The 23,054-nt window shown below is 36.1% G+C and overlaps 1 pseudogene; it reads right to left on the reverse strand.

Moving 5' to 3' along the window:
• Positions 1–308: 308 nt before the first annotated feature.
• Positions 309–1,968, reverse strand: LOC138174852 (large ribosomal subunit protein eL20-like; annotated as a pseudogene).
• Positions 1,969–23,054: the final 21,086 nt, after the last annotated feature.

The following is a 23,054-nucleotide window of genomic DNA, read 5'->3' on the forward strand; positions in this document are numbered from 1 at the left end:
ATGGGAGGGAATAAAGAAATTTGGTAACACCCCTAAGATGGCAGCTCCCTTTGGGAAACTTCTTTACAATGAAGTATGGTTGATTATTGAATTGCAAAATTGTCCCTTTTTGAGTGATTCTGAATGCACACTGCAGAAGCACTAAGCTTTTGGATTCTCCTAAGCCTGAAATCTCATGAAAGACACACGAGGCATTTTAAGAAATAATTTTGTTTTTATGTCACCTAAATTTCTTCTTGTATCTTTCAGCTCTTGCAAAGAGCCTTCCCACATAAAAATGAATTGTTTTTTTTTCCCAATTGAGAAATTTATTTACACCAAAAAGGTGCCTCATTGCCTCTAATCTTAGAAGAAGGTGTTTGGCCTCTTGGTAGTAAAGCTCGGCTTGTGCTGGCGACGCAGAACTCTGTGGGGCAGAGGGAACTTGATTCTGGAGTCGTGAAACTGCTTGACTGTGGGCTGGCAGCATTTTCTGGCAGGAATTTCTTCCACTTTCATGATCTGGATGGAGTGGGCCCGGGAACGGTGACAGGCTCCCATATCTTGGTAGCACTGAGTGACAGCATGTAATAGTAATGGAATTTAAAGATCCCGTGTATTGGCTTGGTTTTTGGTTTGATGAGCTGAACTGGGAGGAGCTGGTGACATAAATTTAGAGAGACACAAGAAAAGAGAGAGGGAGAAGAACTTTTTGGAAGCAGGATCTTGGAGGCAGAGAGAGACTGAGAGCATTGCTGAGGGCCACTTTGAATTGCCCAGGACTTTTGAGAGCTGCCACCCAGAGCTGCTAAGGACTGAGGAGACATGGCTGTTATGCTGGTACTTTGTCTGTCTGTTTTGATGTTGTTTGCCAGATTTGTCCACTGGTGAAAGACAGTCCTGTTGTTGCAGAAGTTTTGGAGCCTTGCTGTTGGTTCAGAGCTCCTGAGACTGTTCTGCAGACAGAGAGTGAATACTGTTCACTGGTGAAGAACAGTCCTGTTGTTGCATGGGTCTTGGAACCCTGCTGTTGGTTCAGAAGCCCTGAAGAAGGATTTTCTTGTTGTATGTTTACAGAAATCCTGGAAGGGGGTTTTGCTAATGTTTTCAGGGGTCCTAGAACTGTTCTGCAGACAGAGAATGAATTAATGAAGAGACTGGTAATGTATCTTGTGGCCTTGCTAAGCTTTGTCTCCCCAGGAACAAAGATTGCTGAGAACTTGCCTAGTGTCAAGATGAAGAAAAGACCTCCATTTGGGTATCAAATGCTGTGCTTAAGCTTGTTGTAACTCTAGGGTAGATTCAATTGTGATCCAAGGGTGGGGAACTTTTGACCTTTTTGTGCTCTGTGATTAAATAAATGAATGTACTTTACTTATGATTGGAAACTAATCTCCATTTGAGAAGAAGGGCTTTGTGATGGACTAAATGAATGTAATGTCCTGGGGTGGGGTAGTACTTGATTAAATCAGGTAGTACTTGGAGATTATTGAATCACACTTAGTAAATGCTGTATTTTGAATGATGTCATATTTTGATCTTCTCTGTTAATTTTTCACTCAATAAAATGGAGAGCACCTATGCTGGTATTTTGAACCTTGGGAAGTTGCCTTTGCTTGGCATTACATTACAGGGTACCAGCAGTGGTCAGGTCCCTGTACTCCCTGTACATGTTGTGGGCCCCACTCTTGGAATCATAACGCAGCCAGATGCCAAAGTTCTTTACTCTAAGAGGGGACTTTTCAAAGACCTGTCCGCAGTATACGATTTCTCCAGAAGACTTCTTCATCTTTTTCAGCTGGGAAACAAAGTACCAGAACCAGGACTTCACTACCACATGATTAGGAGCAAAGATCTGCATGCAATAAAGAGGCAGCACTGGGCTCTTGGGAGTGGGCAAGCAGTGCCCAACTACCTTATACTCTCTCAGGGTGCCCGAGGCCTTCATGGTGCTGCTACCTCACGTCCCGCCAACCCACAAAAGTAACATAAAAATGAATTTTTACTGAAAAAAAAAAACCGAAAGGGGGGGGTACAGAAATCATCCAAATCTACCAACACATCAAAACCATCTGACAACATGTGCAACATTGCAGACTCATAGACCCCTTAGGACATCTTATTTTTTAACTGAGGAGACATATCTTACCTTTCAATCTCATCACATCCTTGACTGGATTCTTAACAATGACAGTCCTTATTCAGAAAAATTGTAAAGAAAATATGTCATCACTACTTCTCTCCAGTTAAGGGCTCAGTGTCTAAAATGAGGAAAGCAGTTTGTTGGGAAGCGGTGGGCAGGGCAGGGGGGAGACATAGGGGTGCAAGGAAAAATGAATGTAAAATTGAAGTTAATTGTCAGGAAGCCAAATGTACCCAAATTAGAAAGAGAAAGAGGAAAACAAAAAACTCTTGGTTGTTTCGAGAATGACTCAAGGGATTTCATCAACATTTTAAAATCCCAACCCAAAGAACATAAAGCTTAACTCCAAATAACAATACTGTGAACCTTGAAAAAAGACAGTTTTCTCAATAAGATAGCACATTTCAAGGACCTCCTTATCCCAACAATCCTGACCTATTTATACTTAGAACACAAGATGAAGAAAAATATGTATGTATATGTATGTACAAAGTAGGTGTGTGTGTGTATACATGTATGTATAGAACTTGAGTCATACTCAAATGAGCCTATTCAGAGTTTGGTTGAACCAGAGAACTATTTGTCACCTCCAGACTAACTGATGCACCACCTCCCTCCCATTTGATTGCAACAATTACTCCCTTAGGTTGTTTTTCTACCTTTGTTATCATCATCATCTCATATAATACTTGAAGACTTAGCAAATATTTTATGTACATTATTTCATTTAAAGTCAAAACCAAATGATTTTTCATTTAAAAGAAGCTTTAGGAATGGGGAAAAGTAGATTTATTGGAACATTCAGAAGTGTTTTAGAACTGGTCACTGCTAGGGGTGAAAAGGGCCTAGGGACTCAGTAGTCAAGGGGAGAAAGTGCATCATGAGATTGTTGATTGCAGAAGTGGGAGGCAATATGCCCCCATGCTGAAGCCACTGGAGCTGAGCAGGGTAGGAAGCACTCTAATAGATGGCATTATCATCCTGGGATCATGTTCTGATGGCTCAGTTCTAGCTCTTGCTCTGATTTCTTTTGATCCTTGAAACAACTTTGTGAGATAGTATTATTGTAAGTATTAAGTAATTCCATTTCAAGGAAATTTTCTCAGGATATCTATTCTGATTTTATTTTTATATTTTAAGTCCTCTCCTAACTAATGTAAATGCAAATTATATGATTTCATCTACAAATAATGAAATTCACCTTTAAATATCTTGGGTATTACAAATACACAAAAATATTTCCATGTCATCTGTTAAACATCACTGTCCTATAGAGATAATAAATTTGATCTGTAAATGACTACAAAGTGTCCACAAAATTATACTGGCATTTATGCAGAAATAAATTAGCATGCAAAATATGATTTGGTTTAAAAATTTCCAGACCATAAATGATTGTTTAATAAAGAAATGAATCTACCCTTTGGGGATTGATAGAAATCTATATCTTAAATTAATGGAATGAAATAGGAAAAAACACTTGAAACCATAAGTTATATTTAGGTATTTGTCATGGAGCCAAGCAAGCTCCCTGGGTTTTCTATGTCTGACCCTTTGGCATCTTCCCACATAATCAAACTTTTAACCCAGACTTTGAGTAAATGGAATAACAGCATATTTTTTCCCCTTCTCTGTTTAACTTGGCTTAATTTTTGTAAGAACTCCTCTTTCCCACAGACTACTTCAAAACCATTGTGAAGTTAACAATGTCTCTAACACTATGGTTACCAGAGTCAATTAGCTGACTAGCCTTTTGAAAATCCAACATTAGCTACAGACTCCTTGCTCTCTCAATAATCAGTAGTAAAGTCAGTGATTAGGGCTTTCAACTTTAACCTAAATTATATTTACATTTATGAATCTCCTGATCCTGCTTTTCCATACTGCATTAGGACCAAAAAAAATTTCCCAAAGAAATTGTAGAGCTCCCTATGATTCTGTGAGACATACATCTACCCAAAACAGACATATCTTTCCTCATGGAGAAAAATATACAACTAAGAAACAGGGGAATGTTAGAAAATAAGTCTATATAGCTAAAACTATTTAGCTAGGGAAGGGGGAGTTAAATAAGTCTAAAACATTCTCTAAGCCTTCTTATACTTTCCTTTTGACCTGGTAGGGAAAATATAAGAATTTAAAACACTAGCTGGAGCAGGAAAGAGTAGAAGTGCTAAGGTAATCTGTTATCCTTTTTTCACCACAATCAGATGATGGCCAGGCAGATTCACTTTCTAATCCCATTCAAAGAATGGGAAATCAAAATGTGTTGAAGGTAAATTGTGACAGTTTTGTCCATGCTGGAACTTTGGCCTGCTTATCCCATTCAACAAAGCTGAATAATTTTCGGGGCTCATCTTGAACATCAGTCACCAGAGTTCCTGGGTCTCTAGAGCTCTATGTTCTACTTGGATTACAAGACTTTATTGGCTAAGACTAAGGGACAAATCTAAATGCACCCAGACAGCCACTAATGTGTTGTCTGGCCTTGAGCAAGCTTCTCATTTCCTCTTCTGTAAAGAATTAGATAGGAGCTTGTCCATAAAAAGAAAAAATCTGGGGCCTTTAGTGAGCTGCAAACTCAATGTGAGTCAGCAGGTGAGAGAGAAGCCCAAGGTATTAATTTCATCTCCCTCTGCATTGAGAATCATTGCTTCCAAGAATAAGGAAGTGATAATCTAGCTGCTACCTGCCTTGATCTGACCACAACTGGAGTATTGTGTTCATTTCTGGTCACTTATAAACACAAGGTACATGCTTATAGCTGATGTATATATGCTAACCAGTCGAACCAAAGCACCAAGTGGTCTTATGTTTCCCAATGCATGCAATCAAACTTTATTAATCAATATATGCAAAACATAACTGGAGCAGGTCCCTTTTAGAGCAGTCCCTCGAAGAGCAAACCTCATTGCCCTTTCTACCCCACCAGAGTCTATGTGTCTCCCTCTTTGGTGATCTTCTGACAACTCTCAGTCAATAAGCACTGCTCTCAAATAAACGCTATTGAGTCTCAAGTGTGAGGAATGCAGGAGTCAGTCCTAGTTACTGCTTAGGAGCAAGTAGACAGCTAGGGTCACCAGGGAGTTTTTCACATTTCTAGGTATAGGTATTTCATAAATTTTTTACCACATAATTCATTGTACAAACTACTGATAAAATTGTTTTTAAATTATTTTTCAACTGATGATCTGTCTTATCAGAGGGTCCACATATGCTTATCAGTTATTTAAGAACACACACCCACACATGTTGTTTACCAGATCATACATAAGGGCTTATCTTATTATTGAAAAACAAAGAGGAAAACAACTTACTCAAAACAACTCAATCACCAAAAGGAATCTTGAAACAAAATGGAGTCAGTTCTACTAAGCTGTCAAACTTATTTCTACTATCTTATTGTGGTTTAAAAAAAACCCTTATTCTTACTGCAACATTACATTTTAGTCAAAATATTAAACTGGAAAGAATCAAGAGGAGAGCAAAGGGTATATAGGACTTTGATTTCATGCATTAAAAAGAACTGAAGGTAACTTAGGATGCTTAGTATGGAGAAGGGAAGGCTTGAAACTGTCTTCAACTATTTAAAGAAATTACATGTGAGGTATTAGACTTTTTCTTTCTGGCAACAAAACACAGCCTCTAAAAAGACACAGAGGTGGGAGATTGAAATTTTGAGTGCAGGAAAATCAAAAGTAAGCAAATTTGGCTGGAATGTGTGAAGTGTGTGAAGAGGAATGATAAGAATTAAGTCGAAAATTAGTCTGGAGGCTAATTGTGAAGAACCTGAAAAGCATGAAAGGGAAGTTTCTATTTTATTCTACAATATGGATTCTGTAGATAGATTTCAGGGGATACATAAATTTGGATGGGTAAAAAAAAACATATTTATTTCTATATAATTGGTTTCCTTTGTAATACCATGCATTTGATTTTATGCATTTAAAAGCATTGTTCTAAAAAGTGTCCATAGGTTTCACCAGACTGTCCAAGGCATCCATGATTTAAAAAAATTGGTTAAGAACCCTCATTCTAGACAAGGTAAGAAGCCACTGTAGATCCTTAATCAGGGGACTGATATCATTTGAACTATGTATTGGAAAAATTATTTTGACATTATATGTGGAAGATGAATTAGAACTAGCAGATGTTAGAAGAAAGGAAAGCAACTAGGAGGTTAGTGTATTTTTTAATTTAATATTTTATTTTCCCCAATTACATGTAAAAACAATTTTTAACATTTAAAAAAATTTGGTTTTAAATTCCCTTTCTCCCTCACTTCTCTCCCTCATTGAAAAGGTAAGCAATTTTATGTGCAGTCATGCAAAACATATTTCCATGTCAATCATTTTGTGAAAGAAAATAGAAGCAAAAAATAAATAAGAAAAATAAAGTTTAAAAGTGTTTCAATTTTCATTCAGACTCCAGTTCTTTCTCTGAAGATCGATAGCATTTTTCATATAAGCACTTCAGAATTGTCTTGGGTCATTTTATTGCTGAGAATAGCTAAGTCATTCATAGTTGATCATCAGATAATATTGCTGTTACTGTATGTAGTGTTCTGGTTCTGTTCATGTTACTTTTTCAGGTCATGTAAATCTTTCCAGGTTATTCCTAGAATATCCTGCTCATCATTTCTTTCTTTCTTTTTCTCTTTCTTTCTTCCTTCCTTCCTTCCTTTTTCTTTCTTTCTTTCTTTCTTTCTTTCTTTCTTTCTTTCTTTCTTTCTTTCTTTCTTTCTTTTTTCCTTTCTTTCGCTTTTTGGAGGGCAGTTGGGGTTAAGTGACTTACCTAAGGTCACACAGCTAGTTTTTGTGTTAAGTGTCTGAGGCCGGATTTGAACTCAGGTCCTCCTAACTCCAGGGCTGGTGCTCTATTCACTCCACCACCTAGCTGCTCCCTGCTCATCATTTCTTATAGCACAGTAGCATTCCATCATAATGATATACAAGTTATTTAGCTATTCCCTAATTGTATATCCTCTCTATTTCCAATTCTTCACTACCACAAAAAGAGCTGCTATAAATATTCTTGTACCTACAGGTCCTTTTCTTTTTTCCTTTTTTTTATCTCTTGGGGATTTAGACCTAGTAGTGGTATTGCTTGCTCAGAGGTTGTGCATGATTTTATAGCCTTTTGGGCATAGTACCAAATTGGTCTACAGAATGGTTGAATAAATATACAACTTCACCAACAGTGCATTAGTGTTTCAATCTTCCCACTTGGGAGGTTAGTTTATAAGAGAGATGATGAGAGGTAATATTAAGTGGAAAGAAGTGGATAGATGCAAAAGATATCATTTTATGTTAGTAATAATTATCATAAATTGGACAACTAGGTGGTGCAGTGGATAGAGTACCAGGCCTGGAGTCAAGAAGACTCCTAAGTTCAAATCTGGTGTCAGACTCTTATGAGCTATATGACCACAGGCAAATCACTTAACCCTGCTTGCCTTGGTTCCTCATACGTAAAATGAGCTAAAGAAGGAAATGGAAAGCCACTCTAGTGTCTTTTCCAAGAAAATACCAAAATGGGGTCATGAAGGGTCAGACATGACTAAAAGAACTGAACAACAACTTTGCTGATCCATACTAGTTCATCATAAAGTCACATAAAAAACCCAATTATCACAAATTGTTTTCCAACTATAAATGTTTGAGGTCTATTTCTTAAGTCTACCTTTCATTTTGTTTTGATTGTACATATACATGTCAGTATGAAAGGAGAGAAGACATGCCATTTAAGAAATACATTGTGTAACTAAAATGACAACTTTTTTTTAAACGTTGGAAAGGACTTTCCAAATGATCATCTGTAAGAACCACAAGGCAGGACTGGAGCACTAATAACCTGGATGATCAAACAGGTAACGACAACAAACAAGCTTCCAGTTACAAGAACCTTGGCAAGTGCATTAATCAGCTTTCCCTGTACAGTAGGACAGTACTCCAATGGTCCAGGTAAATGCTGCAGAATGCTACTGATTGGGTGTGTAAGCTACTGACTGATTTTTTATACAGCTACATAACTATCATTTTTCCAATGAGAATGAAGTGCTACATACAAGTGATCATTCTTCTTAGCTCACAATTTTTTTTTTCTTTTCAGTTTGATTACCTACTTTACTTGATCTGGAGAGAAATGATTATTAATAATCAAAGATTTGGAGAGGTTCAAAGTTCCCCCTTTTTTCTTTTCTTTTCTTTTTTTTTTTTTGTATTTGGAGGGCAATGGGGTTATGTAACTTGCCCAAGGTTACATGGCTAGTTTTTTTGTGTGGGTGTTAAGTGTCTCACGCCGGAACCGAACTCAGGTCCTCCTGACTCCAGGGCCAGTGCTTTATTCACTGAACCACCTAGCCGCTCCTTCCCCCTTTTTCTAAAGTCTTGATTTTTAAAATTTAGCATCACTGATAATGAGATTATACCCCACACAGATAGGGTAACCATTGTGTTCTGCTCAGGCTTTGGTGGGACATAAATTCTTTGAACAGATTGCCCAAGGCTGGGGGTGGTCTGGGTAGAGATAAATTTTCTGTCCAAAGGTGACATAATGACACTCTCAGCCCTTCATTTTAACATAGCTGACCTCCCACTCCCATTGTGTTAACCAGAGTTGATTTTTACCCCTTAAGAATACCTACTCTTTGAAGGGAATATGATCCCACCACCATAAGGGGTCTTTGGTCTAAGAGAGATGACAAACGACCACCCTTTTATTAATAACATGCGGAATTTATTAATAAAATGATTAAACTACTCATAAATTATGTCTCCTGATTCTTTTAAATCACCACAATCTCTAGTCTTCAGACCCACTGGTGGGTAAAATTTCTTTACACTTTTCCAGTATCCAGGATGAAAAATTCCCCAATATGCGTTGCAAAGTCTTAAAATGAAAAGAGCTCTAGATTTGAAATCATAAGACATGAGTTTGAGCTTTAGCGCTATTATTTCCTGTGTGATCATAGACAAATCACTTCACCTGCTTCACATATAAATTTGAAGAGGTTGGATTTGATTATCTCTAAACTAACTCTAATATTCTCTTATTTACAATACTACCTTAACCATCTGAGGCTCAGGATTGGCCTCATCTGCAAAATGGAGATTATCAAATTTGTGTTCCCTGATATTTGTTGTTGTCGAGTACCGTACAACTCTATGCAAATCTATGGATGTTGTCCATGGGACTTTTTTGGCAAAGATACTGGAATGGTTTGTCATTTCCTTCTCCAGTGTGTCACCATTTTACAGATAAAAAGCTGAGGCAAATAGGGGTTAAGTAACTTGCCCAGGGTCACACAGCTAGTAAGGGTCTGAGGCGAGATTTGAACTCAGATCTTTCTGACTCCAGGCCTGGCACTCTATCCACTGCACCACCTAGCTGGCTGCTTTCCCTAATATACTGATTTGCTAGCAGGGTTGAATGAAATAATATGTACAAAATGGTTATTGCATAAAAGTGAGAGATTACTGTTACCATTTAATTCCATTTATAAATACAAAATGATTATTTCAAATTCAACTATGCTGTCACTGACATTGTAGGACCAAATTAGAATAAGACTAATTATAGTTTGTCATATTTAAATTCATGAATACTTTTTTGAGAGATTAGATTTTGCTAACATTAGTGATTGAAAATATATTCTTTCCTATAGAGATGTTATTGCAATCCACTTTTTAAAGCAGATTTTGTTGAGAAATTTGGATCCTACTGTTAAAAATGATTAATATAGATTAATGAACCAAGGCCCTCTTTTTTTGGCTTATATAATTAATGATATAGAATTTATAAAAGGCAAATAAATACCTACAAAATTAGTGAAGGAAGGCACTTTCAGTTGGGGTGCAAGGAACATCTAAGGAAGGTTTCATGAAAAACTTAGAGCTGAGTCTTGAAAAAAGTAAGAGATTCCACGAGGCAGAAGGAAAGACATGGCGGCCAGCCAGTGCAAAGACATTCATATTGACAATGAGATATTATGTTTGAGAAAGAAAAGATCAGTTCAGTTGCCTTAGAATGTTGGGTGAAAGGAGTAATGTATATAAGTCTAGGTAGATGGATTTGTAACAGGTTGTGATAGGCTTTAAAATCCAAATAGATGAATTAGCAACATATCTGTAAGGTAACCCTACCCCAGGAAAGTCCATTGAACAGTTGAAGTCATTTATTCAAGTCTCAAAGGCATCTTTTAAAGTTGACTTCTGAGCATATTCTGTCCTTGTATATTTACTTTGTTGTAGACAAAATGCAATGGCATCAGTATCAAGAATACTATGGTCATCAAAGGTAACAACTTGTCTATCAACTATTATAGGAATCATGTAAACAAGTGTGTACACCTATCAACTTCCTTCTCAGCTTTGTGACCATTGAGATACTTTGTGATCCAGTGACACAGACATTGCTATTCTTCCACTTCCAGATTCCATGCCTTTTCAGTGACTTTTACAGTATTTAGAATGATCTTTCTTTCTCCTCCTCATTTCTATCTTCCAGTTTTCTTAGATTCCTTTCAAACTCAACACTAACCCAGTCTTCTACAAGAGTCCTTTCCCATTCTCCTTTCTCCCTGACTCCCACCTGCCCTTCTTACTACCTGGAGGTAGAAAGGTCATAACTACTCCAGGGTATAGCCAGTATTAGGAGAAGTTTTGATTTGCCAGCATTCCTTTGGGTGAACATTTACATGGATCCTTCATCTAGTCAATGATAGTTCTCACTACAGAATTTGACAATACCCACCCACACTCTGAATACCTGTGAGCAGAGGATATTTAAATGTATTAGTTGGAAGTTCTTTCTTTCCCATCCCTAGGTCACCTACATTTTTATAGGACCCACAGCTACTTTTAAAATAACAGTAATTGTTGTTGTTCAGTCATTTCATGTGACTCTTTATGGTACCATTTGCAGTTTTCTTTGCAAAGATACTGGAGTGATTTGCCATTTCCTTATCCATTTTGAAGATGAGGAAACCAAGGCAAAGAGAGTTTGCCCAGGGTCACACAGTTAGTAAGTGTCTAAGGCCAGATTTGAATTTGTGAAGATGAGTTTTCCTGACTCCAGGTTCAGTACTCTATCCAATGCATTATCTAGCTTCCTTAAACATAGTAATGGAGTCTCCCAAAAAGCCCTGGAAGAACTTTTGGGAGGCAATCTACCCACATAGTTCAGATGAGAAAGCTGTTACCAATGTTAAAACCAGCAGTAATTTAAAAAATCATTTTAATGAGCCAATTTCCCATTTAAGATTATTAGTATTCTGTACTTTATAATAATTATAATGACTTTTGTGTCTACTTTTGACCAAATGAAATGAATTTCATGCAGAGTATAAGTTTTTATAATTAATAGTAAACCTCAAACATATACATATAGAAAATTCTTTCAAAATGTAATGAGCCATGCTAAATTAACTTTTATTTAAGTGACTTCATTCTCCTTTTACCTTTTGTCCTATTTCCTGTTGAATTTGTCATTTCTTTGGATGGGAAACTTCCTCTCTTGATGGAGGTTGCTATATGCTTTGCATGTAGGTGAGATTACAGCAAGTGAAGGGTCACTTTTTCCATAATTATTTTTCCATCATTATGGAGAGTTCCTGATACAGATATCTAAAACAGTTTTACCAAATCAATTTTTATTAGTCTCTGTGTGAGCTTAGTAGGTTGCTATCTATTGCTAAAGCTGATATTGCAAATTTCTGTTGCAACCAGATTTCATTTAATTCTTCTTCCAGAGTCAGCAATGATCTCACCATTCCCTCTGCTCCTGAGTCACAAACTAATCCTTTTTAATAAGTTCGTATTGAAAGGGGGAAAAAACTTATTTTAATAAGAGGTAGAGCTAGATGGCTCAGCACATAGAGTATTGGACCTTAAGTCAGGAAGACGTGAGTTCAAATTTGGCCTCACACACTAGCTGTGTGACCCTGGGCAAGCCACTTAACTATTTGCTTTAATCCAAAAGAAAAGGAAATTACAAACCACTCCAGTATCTTTGCCAAGAAAACCTTATGGACAGCATGGTCCATGGGGTCACAGAGTCAAACACAACTAAATTCCTGAACAACAGCAACAAGAATATAACACTGATATTTCCCCCTACTAGGAAAAAGGGCCTTCTAAAATTAAGCCAGGGCCCTAAAGAGTTACCTGAGTCTCTGAGAGGTCACATGATTTGCAGACAGTCACACAGTTGCATCTGAGGCAAGATTTAAGTCTAGATCTTCTTGGCTCCAAATCCAGCTCTCTGTTCACTACAACCATTGCTTCTCAAGCATCAAATTACCTAATTTTACTGCAAAGATAGAGAAATAGCTCAGTCACATAGCAGTGCAAGGGGGAAGGAAACCAGTTTTATTCAATTTGTTGAATTATTATCCTCAGGGCATGCCAAATGACATTCAACAGAAACACATAACAATATATAACCTCTCCACTTTTGTCAAATGTCTTCAAATCAAGAATGTATAAATTAATAAGATACCACAGCTGTGACATTTGGTTCAGATAGCAATTCATTTTCAGAATAAGACATTTTTAAAGCAGTTCATTTTAGATTCAAATATTTAGTTGGAATGATAAATGTGTGCTACAGGATAACTAAATTGTGCCATTAGGTATCACAGTGGATAAAGTATCAGACCCAGAGTCTAGAAGACCTGAGTTCAAATCTAGCCTCAGATATTTACTAGCTGTGCATCTCTGGGCAAGTCACTTAACCTCCAATTGCCTCAGTTTCCACACCTGTAAAAAGGAATAAGAATAGTATCTGACTCCCATGGTTGTTGTGAAAATCAAATGAAATAATAATAATAATAATAAAGTGCTTAACACAATGCCTGGCACATTATCATTATTTTATGATAAAATGTTCATGTTTTTATGATTTTATTGACTTCCTCTAGATCATCAGGAATTTAGGATAAACACCATTTCATTAAGTTATGAATTTTTTGAATGAAAATGTTGGATTTGATTATGTTAGGATGGTTTCAATATGATGTTTGAATGCAATGGAACTTTGTCAACATGGCTAAGACTTTCAAACTTTGATCTTTAACATTTTTGTTGTCAGTAATTTAAAATAATTTAATTTAAATTAAAAAAATTTAAAAATTTTTACTAATTGCTTTCCATTTGGGGTTTAAAATGTATTTATTTTATGCCAAATATATTTTGTTTTCTTTACCTTCAATTTTGGGGTTTTTAAAAATTAACTTGAAATACAACTGAATCTTTAAAACAGAGTCCAAACTTTATGTGGCATAACTTAAAAAAAAAAGTTTCATTAATTCATTGATACCAGTCAAAGAGCAATTTCCTAACCAATCCCCCTGTGATAGCCAGCTTAATCTGAAGCAAGATGGTTTCTCCGCTTAGCAGGAATCATTTTAAATGACATCACTTCTATATTTAATCTCCTTGCCTTTAAAACCCTTCATGACATGCATACAACTGCTGCCAGGGAAATGAATGAGATTTCTGCTAGAGTCTGTCAGGGAAACTAATGATTCCTACCATCTTTGATTTAACATTGTCATTTATTCAATATATATCAACATATAGTTATCATATTACTATATACAAGGCACTGGGAATACAAAGACAAAAAAGTACCTGTCCTCAGGGAGTTTACATTGTAATGGGAACTGTACCATGTACACGAATAAGCTGATATAGCTTGGGTACAGAGTAATACAAAGTAATTCCAAAAGGCACTAACAACTGGAGTAATCAGGGAATGCCTCATGGAAGAGGTGGTATCTGTGCTGTTCTTTGAAAGAAAGAAGACATTTTAATAGAAACATGGACAAATTATCACAACAGGATATGGGTCCAATTTGAAATATTTGCTTCTAAGGTATTAGAAATAGTATTATCAACCCCATTTTATAAATGAGAGACTTGAGGCCAGTAGGGTTAATAAGTATCAGAATATGGGCTGAAGTCTTTCTGATTCCACATGCAGCACTCTTTCTCCTTCTCCATTTTACTTTATAAGATTTAATGTTCATCAGAGAATGTCCCTTCTTAATTGTGGGAATATGAAAATGCCTAACCCAAAAATAGTGATAACAGACTATTAGATGCAACAACACAAAGGGGCAGTTAACTTTTCACCTGCTTTTCAGGGTCCTTCTCTCCACGACAATCTAGTCATAGGTTCCCAAAGTGGGTAATACTGCCCCCCTGGGGGTGCTGGATCAATGGGGTAGAGGGAGTAGTAGCCTCAGGTCCAATTAGGAGGCATTAAATAAAAATAAGGGGGTGGTGGAAGCATAAGGAAATAAGAGGAGAAAAAATAAAAAAAAATTAGACATATCCATCTGTTGTATAACAGAATTAAAGTCATAGTGATTGTATTATTTTCCAAATAAATACACAAAATGCAAGTTATAAACAATAAGTGGTCAAGTCCACAGATAGGTTTGTTGTGCATTTTGGGGAAGTGCAGCATGTATCAGTAGGAATATGATGTGTGTAATGATTTGTTTACAATACAATGTTATGGTTACATGACACAATATTGTATCATCAAAATTTCAATGCAGTAAGACCCCACAAATTTACAATAAATTATTAAATTAATGATGCATTATTTTTTTTAATATATTTTTTGAAGTGACAGATTTTTTTAATGTTAAAGGATTAAATAAAGTAGATTTCTGGGGGAGAGAAGAGGAGCTGAGTAATTTTTTTTTGAAAAGGGGATGGTAGGCCAAATAAAGTTTGGGAACCTGTGATCTAGAACCATGCCCTGGGCTTCCAGTTCAACAATGAAAAATTATTAAGCATTCCTACTGTGCAGGGCAAGATATACAAATACGAAAAGTGATACATGACTTCTCCCCTTAAGGGACAGTATATTATATATACTTCCCTCCCTGCCACTTTCCAATTTTATTCTAGGCTAAGATTCAGTCACCAAGTCTCTGATGACTCCCTGAAAACTGGGAACAGCCTTTCTTATGGGTATAGGAAGGGTTCTGACAATTCTCAGGGTCAATTTGTCACCATAACATCCATTTTAATCTTAGTTACACATTCTAGTGAACTCATTTCTGGGTGACGAGCTAGACCTGATATGTATAGGATGCGTTCAATTCCATAGAGACAAATAGGTAATTTGGTGTTTGTTAAGCTAAACTACCTGGAAATCACAGAATTATGGAGGAAACAAGGCTTCTAGAAGTTCAGCTTTCTTGCAATTCAGTTACTAAAGTGGCTATAGTGGAAAGATGTCTGTTTTCTACTTTAAAGTCACCCAAGAGGTAGATTCTTTAAAGACTTTTAATAGCCAATTGAACTAAACAGCCCTGTTATCATACTGATTTTCTAAAATATTGTCCTTGGAGAATGGCTAAGTACATTGTGGTATAACAGAGTACCATTGCAACCTTTAAAATGCTGACTATGAGGAATTCATGGTAATGTGGGAAGACTTTAGTGAACTACTGTTGACGTATGATGAAAAACACACTTTCCTCCTTTTGGTATGCTGTTGAAGGTGATCATTTTGATTGTTCTCCTTTATTTACAAAGGGGGGCTTAATGGGAAGTAGCATTGAGGAAAACTACTTAGGTGTAAAAACAGAAGTTGTTTATAAAACTTTTCTTAAAACAAGTTATTTATTTCTAACAGAAACCTATCTTACTTTCATTTAAGATCAAATTTTTTCTGTATAACTGCCATCCCAAATCTTGCAAAAAAGTTTAAAAATAAACAAGCAATAGATGCATGGGACTAAATTATGCCATTTCACTATCTACTGTACATCAGTACTCCATATTATTGTAACCACTCTCATTAATGTGAACATTCTGCCTACTGAAGAAGCATATAGTCTCTCCATGCTTGTCCATCTTGTATAACTATCAGTCAAGTCTTCCCATAAATTCACTATGAAATATTCACTTGACATATTAGGGGCCTCTCTCAAATTCTCTTTATATGAAGATATCAGGGCGACACAGGAGTTGTAAACTGATTAACCCTCCTTCTCACTATATGTTCATCCTACCATCTTTTTATCATATATTTCACTGATGACATCCTTTACATCACTGCCCTTCATAATTTCTTGTTTATAAGTCATTGCAACCTGTTCATGTCTACCATACCCCTCTTTGGGCAATTTTCAATTTCAGTTCTTTGTAGATTGTAATGTTCCATGATTCCCATATAACTTTACCCAAAGAATATCAGTTTTAAAAAGATAGATATTTGTTTAAAGACATTAACATGGGGACATGTAGGTGGTGCAGTGAATAGAGCACCAACCCTAGAATCAGGAGGACCTGAGTTCAAACCTGACCTCAGACACTTGACACACTTACTAGCTGTGTGACCTTGGGCAAGTCACTTAACCCCAATTGCCTTGCTTTCCTCCTCCAAAAACAAAAAAAAGGACATGAACATGAAAGTAAGTGTAGTTTTCTACAGGCAATTGAACTTTCCTATTCCTATTCGTTTTTGTCCAATTCATTGTCCAATTACATGATCTGTCCAAGATTATAAATTTCCACATCTAAATAATTTAATGGAAATAATCTATATGTGAATTAAAGGCACATTTGATGACAATATTAGAAAGGAAAAGGCAGGTTTTTTGCAAGTGACATTTCATAACAGAACATATTTTTACCATCAGTGAATTGGCTGAAAGATATTTAAAAATATAACCTCCTATTGTGTTAATTGCTTGCTGTTGATTAGAAAAAAAAATTATTTCATTGGGTAGAATGAAATATTGCTTTAAACAGCACTTAACAAAATGCTTCTCCTCCAACAATCAATCTCTTTTGCATATATCATAATTATACAAGATTCTTTGAAGGCTATATCAAGTGAGACGATCTCATTCCTTTTGATTATTATTGTAAAGTGAGACAAATTCACTCAATTATTTACTACTTAATTATCTAAATTGGTCAAATGTGTTTTGATCATATGGATAAAGCTTTTCTTTATTTCTTTGATTCCCTATATCAGTAGCTCATTTTGAACCAAGAAAAATTTTGGACCCATTTCACCTTCATTTACAGATAGTTATTTTACTTTCCCCATAGTGCCAAGGATATGTTAAATACTGAACAGCAAGAGTTTGATTTATTGGAGATTCTTGAATAAGTTAGTGTGTCATGAAATAAATGATTTTGGAAGATTAGTTTAACAGTATGTACATTATATTTGTGATGGGAGAGCTTGGAAGCAGGAAAATAAGCTAGTATACTTATATTTTGCGGCACTCAAACTGAGATTCAGTGACAGAATTACTTTTTTCCTGAAATGACTTTGATTTACTTACTTATACTTTATACTTAATTATTTGTGATCCTTTTGTACTCCCTCCTGCAAGTGGAATATAAACTCCTTGAAGACAAAACCTTTCTTTTCTTTTAGGCACTTTATCCCCAGTAGAATGCCTTATATATAACCAACATTTAATAAATTCTTATTGAATTGAATTTAAATTAAAGAACGAGACTATTGGTCTACCAAAATTCATATTATTCATTTGATTTCCCAAAAGAGATAAATACTAAATTTAAATCACAAAGGGTCAGTGTCAGGAATTTGAACTCAAATTTGTTTGATTAACCCTCAAATTTGAGTTCAAATTTGAACTCATTTAAGTCATTTAACCTCTATTTTTTCAGTTTCTTCAAATTAAAGTGAATTTCATAAGAACATTTACCTCTGTATGTTGTGAGGATCCGATGAGATGATTTCAACATAGCACTTAACACAGTGCCTGGCACATAGCACATGCTTATTAAATGCTTTTTCCCTTTTCCACCCCAACCCCATTGCATTAATTCAGAGTTTCAAAATCCGCTGAAGAAAAAAAAAAGAAAGTCCAAGATCATGGAGAGATATTTTACTGCAGTGAATATAAAGATGGCTTCAGAGACAGAAAATCTTGGTACAATTCTTATAGCTGACATACTGGTTGTTTGACCCTGGGTGAATCAGTCACTTAACCTTTCAATTACAGAACAGTAGCAAATCTACATTGATAAAGGGTGTCTCCTCACCAAGAATTTCTTTATCAGGAATTTCTTCATCAGAAATTCTCAAATCAATGAAATCGCATGACCTGACCAAAAAACAAAAACAAAAAACCAACTAAACAAAAACCCAACCAAACATAGTATTTCTTATCTTCCTCCCATTCCATGCTTTGATCCTTTTTGTCCCTGGAAATGGAATCTATGGTAGGATTGTATTTCCTCTGCTTGCTCATGTTGCCAGTCAATTACTTGACTTTTGAACTCTTTGCCACAGTAGAACTCTGCTTTCAGAATGGAGAGAACTTTGTTCCAAATCATTGGGGTATTCGCAGCTGCCAGAGCAATTAGGAGGGCGCCCTCTGCTGCCCTCACAGGCTCTGGCACCTGGCCACATACCCCAGGACCTCCACCCAAGACCATGATCCAGATCCAAGCAGGTCAAAGCAAGAGTGATTACCCTCTGAATGGTTGCTTGGTCCCCCTACAATCTGCAGGCCAGGAGCTGCTGAGGCAGCCACGTGGCACAGCTGCACCTTGCTTCCAGCACTTCTTGCCCCGAGGGGCAGGGGCTGGATCATGATCTTCCATCTACCCCTGTTCCAACAGAGTTCCATACTGACCTTTTATTTTGTCTTTGGTGTTTATGGGTTGAGAACTGCTGGTGCTTCACTCTCCTGAAGTCTGCACAGCTGGTCAGGGCTACCCTGGGGCCAAAGCTACGTGACTCATGAGGGGCTGGGCTTGGCTCCCAGCTCAGGGTGATAGCCTCTTCCTGTCAGCCTGCTGGGATATTTGTTTCTCTCTGTCACTTTGTCACTGTAGCTCTAAAAATTGTTTAGAATCATTTTTTACATGTATTGGAGGAAGTGGAAGCCTGAGCCATGTCCCCAGGAAATCCTATTTCTACTCCACCATCTTGACCCTGCTCCCCTTGCTTCCAAACATAGTATTAAGATCTGGAAAAGATCTTATAAATCATTTAATTCAACCCCCTTATTTAACTGAAGAGTAAATAGAGGCCCTGAGAGGTGTAATGATGTTAAAAAGACTGTCAAAGGTGAGAATCAAATTCTAAATTTGATGTTCACAATAGGAATATAATGTCTTGATGTTTCCTTTTGTCACACTTCCGAATTTGAAATTAACTATTGTCCCATTTCCCATTTTCTCTACCACCTTGCTGCCATTCTTGCTGCCAATTTATTTAATTTAATTCCCATTAGTGACCCCAGCCTGTGGAATGCCAGGGCTCTGCACAAACTCTTCAGCTGGTGCTATAATTAAAATGTCAGAAGTAGTTATGATGTGACAGTTCAGGTGTTTATTAAGAAAAAGATCTATAGCCCTTCTCTTTTTAAGTTATGGTGTAATTCTGAAAGACAGAAATTTTGCTCATAGAACTCCAGAGTGGGGTTAGAGTTCAACAATGGTGAACATGAGAAATACACAGAAGAAAACTAAAAGAAGTTCAGAAGGGGACAAAAGCATGGAAGTTCTGTAACTGTTCTATTAAATTTAATCCATACTTTAAAATAAATAAAATCAGTTTTATTTACAGTCTTCTAGGTTGTTTTCTGTATATTGAAGTGTTTATTATGTTCATTAATAATTATATTTATGATAAAAGAGAAAATTTACCAATAAAAAGCAGGTTAAAACATACCTTTCAACCCCACAAAATACCAAAGTCTTAGATTTAAATATTAGAATGAGAAATTTGGAGAATTAGTTATGTGCTTTAGTAGTGAGTGAATTACCCAGTTATCACACATAATTACTTATTGTTAAGACCATAGAAATATGGTGACTACAAGTTTTTCTCAGTCTTGTTTCATCTACACTCATGTATGCCATAGGATTGGATCTCATTTACTACATAGTCTCAGTATCGCTAGTGATCCCATTGTCTGCTAAAGATTCTTTTGATCCCTCTTTGGTCATTAACTCTTTCCCATCCATCCAAAGGTAAATTTCTTCCTTGCTCCTATAAATTGTTTATGATATTACCTTTTATATCTAAGTCATGAATCCCTTTGGAGCTTATGATGTGAAGTACTGCTCTATGACTAGTTTCCATCAGACTGTTTTCCAGTTTTACCCAGCAGTTTTTATTGTAATTGTCATTACCCCAGTTGCTGGGGTCTTTGGGTTATCTGAACATTTGGCTTCCAGATTCATTTGCTTCTATTTATTATGTACCTAAGCTGTTCCAACTCATGGCTTTTGAAATAGTTTGCAGATTTCTTTGGAAATGATGAGCTCTACCACCATCATTTCCAAATGGATAGTGAAGTTGGTGTGCATTAGAGGGAATGTGTTTGGAGTGCGTCCCTTTGCAGTTTTCTAGCAGTCTCCATAAATAAGCTTGTGTTTGAAACCTAACAGTAGTTGCTTGGGCTGCTACTCCTCCAGCTAATATTCCAGCATTCTCTCAGGATCCCTCACTGAAAGAATTGTTTTGCAAAATAGCATTAAACAAAAATACCAGGTCTATGCTTAACATACAATGTTTCCTTCACCCAACTTCACAGTGTTGGAACAATAGAGAGCAAGGACTTCTTTCTATTTTTCTATACATACCCTAGCCCTTTGAACATAATGATGGAAAGAGCAGAAGTCTAGCAGTCAAAATCCTTGGGTCCTGAGTCTAATCTGTCCCTTGAGCAAAGAAATTCACCTCTAAGTTGTCACCGCCATAAAATGGGAATAGCACTGGGGATAAATATGGGGAAGAGAGCTCTCTTTAGCCCAGAGCTGTTATGAGGATGATATAATATTATACAGGTGAAATAATATAGGTGAATGAATGAATGAAAAGGCTCTATTTGAGTGCTTTCCATGTGCTAAAAAAATTGCAGATTATGATAGAAAAGTGAGACAGGCACTGCTGAAAATACAGAGAAAAAATAGGAATATAAAGATAAAATAGCAGCATGGAAGATGGAAAGGCCCAATGGTCCTTAGGGTAGAGCAGCAAAATAGATGGCAAAACAGTTTTTCATTTAATAAAATCATGTCTATTTCTGACATTGAATCATTTAACAATTCCAAGGACTTTGGTAATGATAACTTAAATATGGAAGTTGTAAAGTTCAATACAAATATAAGGTATTATTAGTATTATGATGTTTACTTTAGAAAAGGAAATTCCTTGATTCTTTTTATGAGGCATTTGGGGGCTCATAAAATTTTGAGAAAACAGAAAGTCCTTTGCTAAATATCATAAAAGAAAAATCAGCATTTTTATATGACTCATTCTTCCCCTAAGATCTCACACCCAGATAAAGAGTCAGTACCCCATAAACAGAAGCTTGATAAAAATAAAATCTTTTAAGCCTTCACTGAGGAGAATGACTTATCCTTGCTATTCTTACTATTGCTCATTTTGCAGATGCCTCAATAACAGTAATAAGTAGGGGGTGACATAATAACGATGGAGGAAAATCCCTTTGCATTCTTTTCTCCATTTATACATTCTGGACGCAGAAAAGAAAAAAAATCCTAGACGATTTCTTAACTAGTACAACAAAATTACTTTAAAGATCCTGGAGATCCCTGAAAGCCTAAAAAGAAACATCATCCCTTCATCAGAGCTGGTATTTATAGAACATATTAGTTTTCTAAAGAACTTGACATATATTATCTCATTTGATACTCACACCCCTAAGATTATATATATTATTATTATATATATTAATTATTATATATATATTAGTGTACATACATGTGTATATATACACATGTATGTACACATGTGTATATATACACACATATGTATATATAATTATTACTTTTGCCAATGAGGAAATGGAGACTTGAGACTCTAAGGTGGGATTCAAATCTGTCTTTCTGACTCCAAGTACTTGTTTGAGAATGAGAGTTGCCTACACTGTCAGTGGCCCACTGTTAAATGACTTTCTATAAAGTTTCTTCTTTAATTCTTAGTTGTCTGGATTATAGGTCATCTTTCATCATTCCAAAAAGCCAAAACACTTGGATTTTGAATGCAAATATTTTTTTTAAGTTGGAGTTTTTGCATTCAACAATTCTGCATCGCACCCCACTTAGCCTAAGATGAACATATTTTTGTTTTACTAAATATAAACTGAACCTTATGTGCTGAATTCTATAAACATACACACACCTGACACAACAGAAAGAGGATAAGATTTAGATTAAAAGGATTTGGATTCAAATTCAAATTCTGTTATTTGTTACTACATGATATTGGGTAATTCACTTGGCCGATCTATACCTTAGTTATATCATCTGTGAAAGGAGGGTTTGGACTCCATGATCTTTGAAGTCCTTTCCAACTCTAAAATTTTTATCAGATGTTTTTATTAGGCTTACTAAATAGAAACTCCAAATTGAAAGTTATCTCTCCTCTTATCCCCACGCCAAAAAAGTGACAATAAACATATAATTCCCTATCATGTGTGTCAGAAAGATTCTGCCTCTCAAGCGTCTTCTGATGGTTGGTTTTGTTTACAAACCTGGAAAGAGTGAATCAATCAATAAACATTTATTAAATGACTATTTACATACCAGACAATATGCTAGGCAATGGAGATAAACAAAATATTCCTGCCTTAAAAAAGCTTATATTCTCTTGGGAGAAACAACACATACACACAAAGTATATGCAATAATAATACAAAGTAATAGAAAATTGGGGACAATAGTGGCTAGAAGAGTATGGACAAGCTTTGGTAAAAGAATTTATATAAGGGTGGGAGAGAGACTCGGGAGTTGAGAATAACACCTTCATTATGAGGTTGATGGATATGGAGGAAGTTAGTTCCCTTGACAGTAATAGGAAAGTTGGGAGGAAGGGAGCATTTTGGGGGAAAGATAATGAATTTACTTTTGGACATATTCAGTTTAAGGTATGAATGGGA

Source organism: Petaurus breviceps, unplaced genomic scaffold (assembly GCF_028583685.1).
Source record: "Petaurus breviceps papuanus isolate PSGF00001 unplaced genomic scaffold, PetGlider_PUasm1.0 76, whole genome shotgun sequence".
In the NCBI taxonomy this organism is placed as follows: Eukaryota; Metazoa; Chordata; class Mammalia; order Diprotodontia; family Petauridae; genus Petaurus; species Petaurus breviceps.